Genomic DNA, 12,917 nt, shown 5'->3' with positions numbered 1-12,917 from the left:
TTGGTTATTTGGATATTCTTTTTTAGAGGTACCTATTCAAATCTTTTGCCTATTTTTCTCTTGGGTTATCTGTTTATTGTTCTTATGGATTTACATGAGGCCTTCTTATATTCTGGATACGAGTATCTTGTCAGATATGTGTAATGCAAATATTTTCTTGCCATTTTACTCTAATAATGATGTCATTTGAGGAACAGAGATTCTTAAGTTTAATATAGTCCAGTTTGTCACAATTTCCCTTTATTGTTAGTGCTTTTGGGTCCTATTTAAGAAATCTTTGCTCACACCAAAGGCATGAAAATATTATTCTATGTTATTTTAAAATATAGAAGCTTTATTGTTTTCCTTCAAGTTTAGATCAACAATCCATCTGAAATATGGTTCAGTGTATGGCTTGAACTAGAGGTCAAGGTCCTCCCCTCTATATGTATGGTTGCAGGTTCCATCCTTTTCCTTTTCAGTGCAATGGCATCTTTATCATAGACATCACAGCTATAAGTGTGGGTCTGTCTCTAGATTTTTTTTCAAACTACCGTAGTACCAATAACATCTTATAGATGTAGTACAAGTCTTAAAATTTGTCAGTCCTTCCACTTCTTCAAGATCATCTCTGCTATTTGGGGTCTTTTAAATGCTGTATTGCTTTAAAATGTTTCATTATTATTGAGGTATAGTGAGTGAGGCCAGCAGGTCAGGAGATGACTTCCTTTGAAAAAATAGCTACAGTTCCAAGAGGAGGGGCCACGCCGTGCTGTGCAGGACCACACAGGAAAACACCAGAGTTGATGAGGAGGCAGGAGGAGAAGGAGAAAGCCTGGACAAACACTTTGATTGTGATATTCATGGAGAGGAATGGGTGAGGCAGGGCGATCAGGCTGAGCAGGTTTGGGATTGGCTAGTTTGAATCATTTTAGCAGCCTGCAGGAGCTGTGTTAGAGTTGTCTGGTCCCTGGCCCTGGATAGATTAGGGCAGGGAAATGTTGGCCTAGATGGTAAGAGCCCATCCAGTGAGAACTCAGTAAAGGGAGTAGTTGGAATAAAGGGGCTTCAGATTGGTTGGGTTGCATATGAAAGGCTCATTTACAGGGAGTCATTTGCTATCTCTAGCCATGGGTGTGGCAGTCTCTTCAGAGTTGGCAAAGCATCATGAAATACAGAAAATAAAAAACATGATTAATGCACATGTCAATTTAAGAATCAGATGATCCATTTCCACCAAAAGATTCAGAATATTTTATTGGCTCTGTATTAAATCTATAGCTCAATTTGCAAAGAAGTAATATTTTCATATTAAGTCTTCCAGTTGATGAAACCAGAGTATTATCACCTTTTCTTTTTAGTTGAAGTCTTCTTTAATTTCTGTGAGTGATATTTTTTGGTTTTCTATGTAGAGGACTTATATACTTTTTGTTCAACTTACTTCTAGATGTGTGTTTTTTTAATCCTTACTCAAGGATATTTTCTTCCACTGATTTTTTTAGAGAGAGTGGAGGGGAGGGAGGAGACAGGGAGAGAGAGAAAAATTGATGTGAGAGAGACACATAAATTGGTTGCCTCTTTCACTCACCCTGACCAGGGCTGGGGATTGAGCCTGTGACCCTTTGGTCCATGGGCCGACAAAACTGGCCAGGGCTAACCACCGACAAAACTGGCCAGGGCTCTTTCTAAGTATCCTATATAATAAAACCCTAATATGTAAATTGACCGAATGGTGGAATGACTGCTCGCTGTGATGCGCACTGACCACCAGGGGGCAGATGCTCAACGCAGAGCTGTCCCCTGGTGGTCAGTGCGCTCCCACAGAGGGAGTGCCACTCAGCCAGAAGCTGGGCTGGCGAGCGCAGCAGCGGTGGCAGTTGCCTCTCCCATCTCCATGGCAGCGCTAAGGACCCCTTGGGGGATGTCTGACTGCAAGCTTAGGCCCGCTTCCTGCAAGAGGGCGCAGGCTGGGCTGAAGGACCCCGCCCCCCCCCCCCCCCCCCCAGTGCACAAAGGTCGTGCACCAGGCTTCTACTTTGATATTTTTTAAAAATATATTCTTATTGATTTCAGAGAGGAAGGGAGAGGAAGAGAGAGATAGAAACATCAATGATGAGAGGAAATCATTGATTGGCTGCCTCCTGCACTCCCCCTACTGGGGACTGAGCCCGCAACCCGGGCATGTGCCCTTGACCGGAATTGAACCTGGAACCCTTGAGTCCACAGGCTGATGCTCTATCCACTGAGCCAAACCAGCTAGGGCTACTTTGATATATTTTGATGGTATCTTTTATTTCATTTTCACATTGTTTATTGCTAGGATATAGAAATACAATTGATTTTTGTTCTATTGATTTTGCATCTGGTTACCTTCCTAATTTCACTTATTAAGTCTAATTGTTTTCTATAAATTTATTTAAAATGTCCTACAGCCGAAACCGGTTTGGCTCAGTGGATAGAGCGTCAGCCTGCGGACTGAAGGGTCCCGGGTTCAATTCCGGTCAAGGGCATGTACCTTGGTTGCAGGCACATCCCCAGTGGGAGGTGTGCAGGAGGCAGCTGATCGATGTTTCTCTCTCATCGATGTTTCTAGCCCTCTATCCCTCGCCCTTCCTCTCTGTAAAATATCAATAAAGTATATTTTTTTTAAAAAATGTTCTATATACACAATAATGTTGTCTGAGAATACTGACAGTTTTATTTCTTCTTTTCCAATTCATATACCTTTTAATTCTTTTGCTTGCTTCATTGTGTAGTCTGGGGTCTCCTGTTATGATGCTGAACAGAAATGATATTAGCAGGCATCCTTTTCTCATTCCCAGTCATAAAAGGAGAACTATCAATATTTTACCATTAAGTATGATACCTGCTGTAAATTTTCTTGATTGACAATGTTTAAAGAGGTTCTCTTATATTTCTGGCTTGTTCAGAGCTTGTTTAAAAATCATAAATGATTGTTAAATTTTATAAAGTACTTTTTATAGCTTTTGAGATAATCATATGATTTTTAAAACTTTATTCTGTAATTGTGATTGATTATATTAATTTAATTTTTGAATGATAAACCAACCTTGCATTCCTGGAATAAATATGATTGATCATGTTACACTTTTTTAAAAAATATATTTTTTTATTGATTTCAGAGAGGAAGGGAAAGGGAGAGAGCGTTAGAAACATCAATGATGAGAGAGAATCATTGATTGGCTGCCGCCTGCCTGCCCCACACTGGGGATTAAGCCCACAACCCAGGCATGTGCCCTTGATCGGAATCGAACCTGGGACCCTTCAGTCCACAGGCCAATGCTCTATCTACTGAGCCAAACCAGCTAGGGCAATCATGTTACACTTTTATTATACAACTTGATTCAGTATATTAACATTTTACTTTGCATTTTAAAAATCTTCTCCTAAGGAATAAGTATATTTTTTTCCAGTGTCTTTTAGAGAGAGTAGAAAGGAAAGGGGGAGAGGTGGAGAGAGAGAAAAACATCGATGTGAGAGAAACACAACTATTGGCTGCCTCCTGCCCTTGCCCCAACTGGGGCCCGCGGTGACCCTGCAACCAAGGTCCATGTCCTTGAATTGAAATGGAACCTGAGACCCTCCAATGCACAGGCTCATGCTCTAACCACTTTGCCAGGCTGGCCAATATAATTTTGCATTTTTACATCTATGATAATGAGAAGGATTTGCTTCTAACTTTCCTTTCTTATAATGTCTTTGTTAGTTGTAATATCAAGATTATGATGACCTCATAAAATTGGTAAGTAGAGTTGTAAGCATTCCAGTTTTTTTCTGTTCTCGGGAAGAGTTTATATAAGATTATGTAGTAGTATTCTAGGGCTGACCTAACAAAGTAACACAATCTGGGAAGCTCAAAACAAAAGAAATGTATTCTTTCACTGTTCAGGAATCTAGAAGTCCAAAATCAAGGTGTCAGCAGGGTTAGTTCCTTTTGAAGGCTCTGAGGGAGAATCTGTTCTATGTCTCCTGTGATGGTTAATTTTAAGTATTAACTTGACTGGGCCACATATGCCCAGATTAAACATTATTTCTAGGTGGGTCTGTGAGGGTGTTTCAGGATGAAATCAGCATTTGAATGAGTGGCCTCAGTAAAGTAGATTGCCCTTCCCAATGTGGGTGGGCATCATCTAATCCCTGAAGGCTTGAATAGAACAAAAAGATGAAGGAAGGAAGAATTCATTCCCTTCCTGCCTGCTTGAGCTGGGACATCAGTCTTCTCCTGCCCTTGGACTGGGCTTTGAACTCTCAGTTCCCCCTGGTTCTCGGGCCTGCAGACTCGAATTGGAATGATACCACGGGCTTTCCTGGGTCTTCAGCTTTTTTCTCTGGAGAACCCTGACTAAGGCACCTTTCTCCTAGCCTCTAATGATGACCAGCAATCCTTGGTGTTCCTTGGCTTGTAGATGCATCATTCCAATCTCTGCCTCTGTCTTTACTGGTTCTGTGTTATCATGTGACTGTCTTCTTATAAGAATTCAAGTCATAGTCAGTTAGGGGCCCATCCTATTCCAAAATGACCACATCTATAACGAATTACATTAGCAATGACCCTAACTTCAAATTAGGTCACATTCTGAGAAGCTGGAGAGAGACAATTCAACTCATAACCTACTATTATTTTTTTCTTAAAAGTTTTAAAGAATCAGTTAAATCATATGAGCTTGCAGTTTATATTGTGGGAAGATTTTTAATTATAGGTTCCACTTCTTCAATAGTATTGAGATATTTTAGTTCTTCTTACGCCAATTTTGGTAAGTTGAGGGTTTTTTGTTGTATTTTGTTTTTAATCCTCACTTGAGGATATGTTATTATTGATTTTTAGAGGAAGAGAGAGAGAGAGAGAAAATGGATGTGAGAGAGAAACATCTATAGGTTGCCTCCCACAAGTCCCTAACTGGGGATTGAACCTGAAATCTAGGTATGAGCCCTAACCAGGAATTGAACCTGAAACCTTTTGATTTACAGGACAATGCTCCAATCAACTGAGCAAACCAGTGCGGGTGGTAAGTTGAGTTTCTAAAGGAATTTTTCCATTCATCAAAATTTTCTTTTTTTTATTAATAATTTTTAATGTTGACACTATTATAGCTGTCCCCCATTTTCCCTCCCTGTGCCCACCTCCCCCTGCCTCTGCACTCCCCCCCACCTTGGCCTTTACCACACTATTGTCCATGTACATGGGGTATGCTTATATGTTCTTTAGCCAGTCCCTTCACCTTCTTTATCCAGTCACCCCAGCATAGTTGTTCATAATATCCTTCTACTTTTTAAATGTTAATTTCTTTAATGTCTGATGTCCCTTTCATTACTATACTTACCTCTCTTTTTTAAAATATATTACCTAATTTCCAAACATTTATAGTTTTTCTAATTTTTTCTTTTTTAAATAGTTTTTTTAGCTTATTTCCACTGGGGTCACAGAACATACTCTGCATGACATTCTTTGGAATTTGCATGTGACATAGAAAGCATGCAGAGTCTGCAGTTGTTAGTGCAATGTTTTGTATGTGTGTCAAGTTTGTGAATTGCACTGTTCAAGTCTTCTGTAACCTCATTTTTGTGAGTGTGTGGCTTGTTCTATCAGTTACAGAAAGACATATGTTAAAATGGCCAGTTATGTTTGTAGTTTTACCTATTTCTCCTTTTAATTCTGTTTTTTTTTTTCTGTATATATTTTGAAGCTATGCTATTAGGTAAATACAAATTTTCAGTTATATTTTCCTCTTTTATATTCCTGTTTTAAAGTCTACTTTGTCAAGTATAGATGAGTCAGCTTTTCTAGGTTACTGTTTTCATGTTTACCTTCTTCCATCCTTTTACTTTCAATCCACTGTAACCTCACATTACAGGTGTACTGTTATAAGCATATAGTTGCTTTAAAAAAATACAATCTAGCCTGGCCAGAGTTGGTCAATGTGAGCATCAACTCATGAACCAAGAGGTCATCAGTTCGATTTCCGGCCATTCCCCAGGCAGGGCCGTGCAAGAGGCAGCCAATTGATGTTTCTATCTCTCTATCTCTCTCCCTTCCTCTCTCTCTAAAAAAAATCAATAAAAAATATTTAAAAAATAAAATCTAAGAATCTTTTCTTAAAATTTGGAGTATTTAGATAATATACATATCATATAATTACTGATACATTTGATTTTAATCTATCATCTTAATGTTATTTGTCCCATTTGTTCTACAATTTTTTCTCCTTTCTTGCTCATTAGTTTGTTACTACTACATTCTTCAATTTTATTCTGTATTACCCTAGAGATGACACCATGCATCCTTGACTTAGTAGAGTATTTTTTTTATCACTTCTCAGATAACTCTGGTACAGATTATTTCTGTTATCCCTCATCTGCCTTTTGTACTATTGTTGTCATGTATTTTAATTCTACATATGTTTAAACCACACAAAAATTAGGTTATTGTTTCAAACAATCAATGATCATTAATATTTACTCCTATACTTACCTATTCTGATGACCTTCATTACTTCCTATTTATTTATTTTAAAAATATTTTTATTGATTTCAGAGAGGAAAGGAGAGGGAGAGATAGATAGAAAAACATCAATGATGAGAGAGAATCATTGATCGGCTGCCTCCTGCACACCCCACACTGGGGATCGAGCCCGCAACTTGGACATGTGCCCTTGACCAGAATCAAACCCGGGATCCTATCCACTGAGCCAAACCGACTAGGGCTCCATTACTTCCTATTTACATGCTCTTTCTTGGGATCATTCTCCTGCTGCCTAAAGAAGTCACTTTAATGTTTCTTCCAGAGGAGGACTACTGGCAATAAATTATCATAGTTTTTGTTTATCTGCAGTTACCTTTATTTTGCCTTCATCTTCATTTCCGTGTCTTCATGTTCACTGTGTATTATATTCTAGGTTGGCAGTTGTTTCTCAACACTTTAAGATGCCATGCCATGTATCCCTTGGAAAGTTAGCTGTGAGTCTTTTTTATCAGGATGTTTTAAGATTTTCTTTTTGCCTTTGGATTTCAGCAGTTTGACTATGATGTGCCTGGTTATGTTTTTGGTTTTCATTTGTTTGTTTGTTTGTTTGTTTATATCTTCCTGGCATCTGTCAAGTTTCCTAAATCATGTGTCTTGATGTCTTAAGTAAATGTTGAAAAATTCCCAGCTGGAATCTCTTCAAATATTACTTCTGCCCATTTCATTTTTCTTTTTCTGAACTCCAATTAAACTTAATTTAGACATTTTCACTACATTCAGATGTCTCTTGTACACTTTTTTGGTTTTTCATCCTTTCTCTCTCTCTGTGCTTCTACCTGGGATATTGTATACTGACTGATTGTGGTAGGCAAAATTTTAATATAGTTCACATGACTTTTGTCTTCTAGGGTTACTCCGTGATTATGTTATGTTATATATATGTAGACATAAGTTTTCAACTCTTTTGGTTATATACTAGAACTGGAATTGCTGGATCATATGGTAACTATGTTGAACAATATGATGAACTGCCATATGGTTTTCCAAAGCAGGTGCACCATTTTTATGTTGCCACCAGCATATGAGGTTTTCAATTTGTTTGCCCCTCACCACCACTTGTTATTATCTCTATTTTAGCCATCCTACTGGATGTGAAATGGGTTCTCATTGTGGTTTTGATTTGACTTCTCAGATAAATAATAATGTTGAACAACTTTTCATGGGCTTATTGGCCATTTGCTTTTCTATTTTGGATAAATGTCTATTCAGATTCTTTGCCAATTTTAAAATTGGGTTATTGCTTCTTTTTTTAGTGAGTTATAATAGTTCTTTATATATGCTAGATACAATTCCATTATCAGGAAAATGATTTGTAAAAATTCCCTCCCATTTTGTGGGTTGTCTTTTCACCTTCATAATGGTGTCCTTTGAAGCACAAAAAAAAATTAACTTTAGTGATATCTAATTTACTAACTTTTTATTTTTCTGCTTGTATTTATGGTGTCAGATCAACTGCAAATTTATGTGAAAATGCAGACCTTTTTGTTTTAACTTCTGGCAACATGGGAAGTTTTTAAAGCAGCTCAACAGTATTTGTGATTTAAATAAAACATTAGTTGTCATCAAGATGACTTTACTGCAGTCTAAGTTTCACATATAAGGAATTTTTTCACCTTTTAGTTGTAGGTTAATTTATTTAGTAACATTATCAAGACTAAAGTATTGTAGCAAAAAGTGTTTTTAAAAGTGATTTACTGTTTGATGACACTTGAGAGCAGTTGTTCTTGTTTTAAAAATTTCAATCTCAGTTCTTAGCTAAAAAAAAAACAAAACAAAACAACAACAACAACAAAACCCCAACAATAAAAATATACTACTGCTGCCCTAACCGGGTTGGCTGAGTGGATAGAGCATCGGCCTGTGGACCCAAGGGTCCCAGGTTCGATTCCAGTCAAAGGCATGTACCTTGGTTGCGGGCACATACCCAGTGGGGAGTGTGCAGGAGGCAGCTGATCAATGTTTCTCTCTCATCGATGTTTCTAACTCTCTATCCCTCTCCCTTCCTCCCTGTAAAAAATCAATAAAATATATTTTAAAATATATATATACTACTGCTAAGCCATTAAACTGCTGTGTTATAGGGCAAATCAGGATATTCAGCTTCTATTTCTGACAAAATTTCACAAAACTGATGATAGTCAAATCTACAAGAACAAATAAAGTTCACCATCAATATTACTGGTTCAGTCCTGGCCGGTTTGGCTCAGTGGATAGAGCATTGGCCTGCGGGCTGAAGGGTCCCGAGTTTGATTCCAATCAAGGGCACATACCTCGGTTGCAGGCTGCTCCCTGGTCGGGGCACGTGCAGGAGGCAACCAATCGATGTGTCTCTCTCACATCGAAGTTTCTCTCTCTGTCTCTCCCTCTCTCTTCCACTCTCTCTAAAAATCAATGGGAAAATATCCTCGGGTGAGGATTAAAAAGAAAAAATACTACTGGTTCAGTAACAAGTAATAGATTCAAGTATTTCTGCAAAGTACTTGTGGTGGATAATATAATGAACACCACAGGCTATAAACACCTTGCTTTGTAAATTTCTCCAGGTAAGCCTTTTTTTGCCACACCTATACTTTAACTCTATCAGTGGTAATACATCTTAGGTTGCACTGAATTAGTGTTTTCTCAACTTCTTTGAAAATATTCTTGCTTGTAGCTGTTCCACAGACTATTCATGAAGGCTAGTTCTTCAGTCACTTCAGATTTGTCACTGACCCTATAAATAAACAATAATTGAATAACTGTCAACATACACTGAGTGGCCAGATTATTATGATCTCTGAACACATAATAATCTGGCCACTCAGTGTATGTATATATATATTAGAGGTCCGGTGCATGAATTCATGCATGGGTGGGGTCCGGCCAGCCTGCCCAGGGAGAGGGGACATGGGCAGTTGGCCAGCCTGCCTGCTGGTCGAACTCCTGGTCGAGGGGACAATTTGCATATTAGCCTTTTATTATATACTAGAGGCCCAGTGCATGAAATTCGTGCACGGGGCGGGGGGGGGGGTGTCCCTCAGCCCAGCCTGCACCCTCTCCAATCTGGGACCCCTCGAGGGATGTCCAACTGCCCGTTTAGGCCCGATCCCGGTAGAATTGGGCCTAAATGGGCAGTCAGACATCCCTCTCACAATCCAGGACTGCTGGCTCCCAACTGCTCACCTGCCTGCCTTCCTGATTGCCCCTAACCACTTCTGCCTGCCAGCCTGATCACCCCCTAACCACTCCCCTGCCAGCCTGATTGATGCCTAACTGCTCCCCTGCCAGCCTGTTTACCCCTAACTGCCCTCCCTGCAGGCCTGGCCACCCCTAACTGCTCTACTCAGCAGGCCTGGTACCCCCCAACTGCTCTCTCCCCTGCAGGCCTCGGTCCCCCCAAACTGCCCTTCCCTGCAGGCCTGGTTGCCCCCAACTTCCCTCCTCTGCCAGCCTGGTCACCCCTAACTGCCCTCCCTTGCAGGCCTGGTCCCTCCCAACTGCCCTCCCCTGCTGGCCTGATCACCCACAACTGCCCTCCCTTGCAGGCCTGGTCCCTCCCAACCTCTCCTGCTGACCATCTTGTGGCAGCCAGCTTGTGTCCACATGGGAGCAGCCATCTTTGACCACCTGGGGGCAGCCATCTTGTGTGTTGGAGTGATGGTCAATTTGCATATTACTCTTTTGTTAGAGAGGAGGATATACACTGAGTGGCCAGATTATTATGCGTTCAGAGATCACAATAATCTGGTCACTCAGTGTATATCAATTCATCAAAAGCCAAGGGAACGCACTTGAGATCATTTGCCTTGCCTTCTAATTGACTATTGGTGTTTTCCCCAGTGTCCTCCACTCCTTTAGCAATACTTAAAGGCTAGTAGTCCTACCCAAGTTTATTTTCTCTAGACACATTTTCTTTTTGCTACTGCAATCAAATGCAATGTCATTAACTCACCATCTATAAATAGTTTTCTTTGCTTGACTAACAAATGAGCCTCTAGAAAATTTAGTTTGTGAAAAAGTTTTTATGTGATAAGATATTATTTTCAATTTTTAAATTTTTCTAACCCTTTCATCTCAGCTGGAAAAATTTCGATGAGAGCTTGCTTAATATTTGAATGTTGGCATATATTCTTTTAGTATAGCTGGTGTTATTGCATAATAAATAAAATGCTTAGCCATATAATTTGATCATAAAATAATCCACACCCCACGATGCCTTAAAAGCACAACATTCATGGTCCACTTTTCTTGTTCTGACATGATGGGTATGCATCTGATAACAGCAGAAATAAAATGTACAGTAATATACACTGAGTGGCCAGATTATTATGATCTCTGAATGCATAATAATCTGGCCACTCAGTGTGTGTGTGTGTGTGTGTGTGTGTGTGTGTGTGTGTGAGTGAGTGTGTATATATATATATACATTCGGTGCATGAATTCGTGCATGGGTGGGGTCCGGCCAGCCTGGCCAGTGGGAGGGCACATGGGCGGTTGGCCAGCCTGCCTGCTGGTCGAACTCCTGGTCGAGGGGACAATTTGCATATTAGTCTTTTATTATATAGGATATACACTGAGTGGCCAGATTATTATGCCTTCAGAGATCAAAATAATCTGGCCACTCAGTGTACATGACACTCAAAACACTGCCTCACTGCAAAATACGGTGAGCAAGCAGAGGTCTAACGCAATGAAAGCACCACATACAGTCTTTGTTGCACCTTCTAAACTCTGGCATTACAGTGTGAAAGCAGCCATAGGCAATACGGAGACTAGCGAGTGTGTCTATCGTCCAACAAAACTTTATTAACACTGAAATTTGAATTTCATATAATTTTCATATGATAAACTATTATCCTTCTTTGATTTGGGGGAACCATTGAAAAATGTAAAAAACATTCTGAGCTGATAGGCCCTACAGATTCAGGCTATCACTTGCCTGCTCTAGACAGTTGCTTTTTGTTTGGCCACTATGCCTGATGTTACAAATCACCAAATGTCTGGAAGGGATAAAACAGCAGTAAATGTGAATTCATTTTAATGAACTTCCCCTCTCTTTGGTACTTGATTCCTTAAGTCCTGGCTGATTTGGTTGTTCCTAATGCCTTCAAATCAGCTTGGTGCTGCTATCGTTGGTGGGTATTTTTAAGTGTTCTTGATGGAAGGGACAGTCTGACCTCCATACTTTATTAGAATGGAAAGCAAAGTCTATGTAGGTTCATTGTAATGATACTCTCACTATCATGAGCCTCTTCCCACATATATTTCCATACTGTCAGAGCATTACATTAAATAAGTGCACCAGGGTTTTTTAAAAAACAATTCCTTATTTGGAGACATTGAAATTGTTTTCACTGTGATGAAGACAAATCTATAGGTTTCCTTGTGTACCTGGTTATTTCTTAGTATAAAATCCTAGAGGTGCATAAGTGAGTCAAAGATTCACACTTCTGAAGGTTTTTCCTTCAGACATGTTACACAATGGCATGCCCAGAAGCTTACTTTTTCTCTGCACAGGGGCCAATGCTGGGTGTTACTATTTGATGCTACATTTGCCAATCTGATAGATGAAAAATTGTATCTCTGTGTTATTTCAATTTGCATTTCTTGGAGGTTGATAGGTGTGATAAATGGATAATGCCTCACTCCAAAGATATGTCCCTGTACTAATCCCCAGAACCTGTGAATGCTACCTTATAAATGTCAACCAATGGTTGTTGGTGCCAATTCAATGCCAACAGGAGTCCCTAATTTGGGGTGTGGTGAAGAAGGAAACTATTTCATACAAACAGCTCAATTGTGATACAGCACAGCTGTGAGAGCAGCACAGCTGTGGAACAGCTCAGTGGTGTTCGAGTTCAATTATGAAGCAGCACAGTTGTGAAACAGCCTGTCTGTGAAGTGGCCCTGGGGTGAGGTGGCCCTGGGGCAGGACTATTCTACAACTAGACAGCTCTGCACTATTCCACCTGCTGGGGTCAACCCCGTGTCAGCGCCAGGTCAGCACCAGCTGGGAAAGCCAGCCTTAGGTGCAAAGAGAAAGTGTGCACCCCAAGCCAGAGGGGAGCAAACTTATATAGACAGAAGCCCCTGCCCCTAGTCCCTGATTGGTCTGTCCTCATGCAAATGAGGATTCCAAACGGTCACAGTTTGATGGGTCCAAAAGGTACTGTCCTGATTGGTCAGGATGGAGCTGCTATGATTGGTTGATGAACATGGGGGGCTTTAACTGTGCAGCTCCGATTCGACGGGGAAAGTCTCATTCATATTGGTTGAAACAGAATTCCAGGAACTCCTTTATAAGGGCTGGCTCTGATGGCAGAAACACAGTGCAGGCAGGTAGTTCAGTGCAGGAGGCAGGCAGCTGAGGGTGGGCTTCTCCTTGAAGTGGGCTTGGCGTAGGAGGCCCCTGTGGAGA

This window comes from Plecotus auritus (genome assembly GCF_963455305.1).
Source record: "Plecotus auritus genome assembly, chromosome: 8".
NCBI lineage: Eukaryota > Metazoa > Chordata > Mammalia > Chiroptera > Vespertilionidae > Plecotus > Plecotus auritus.
Note: the sequence above shows the minus strand (reverse complement) of the source record.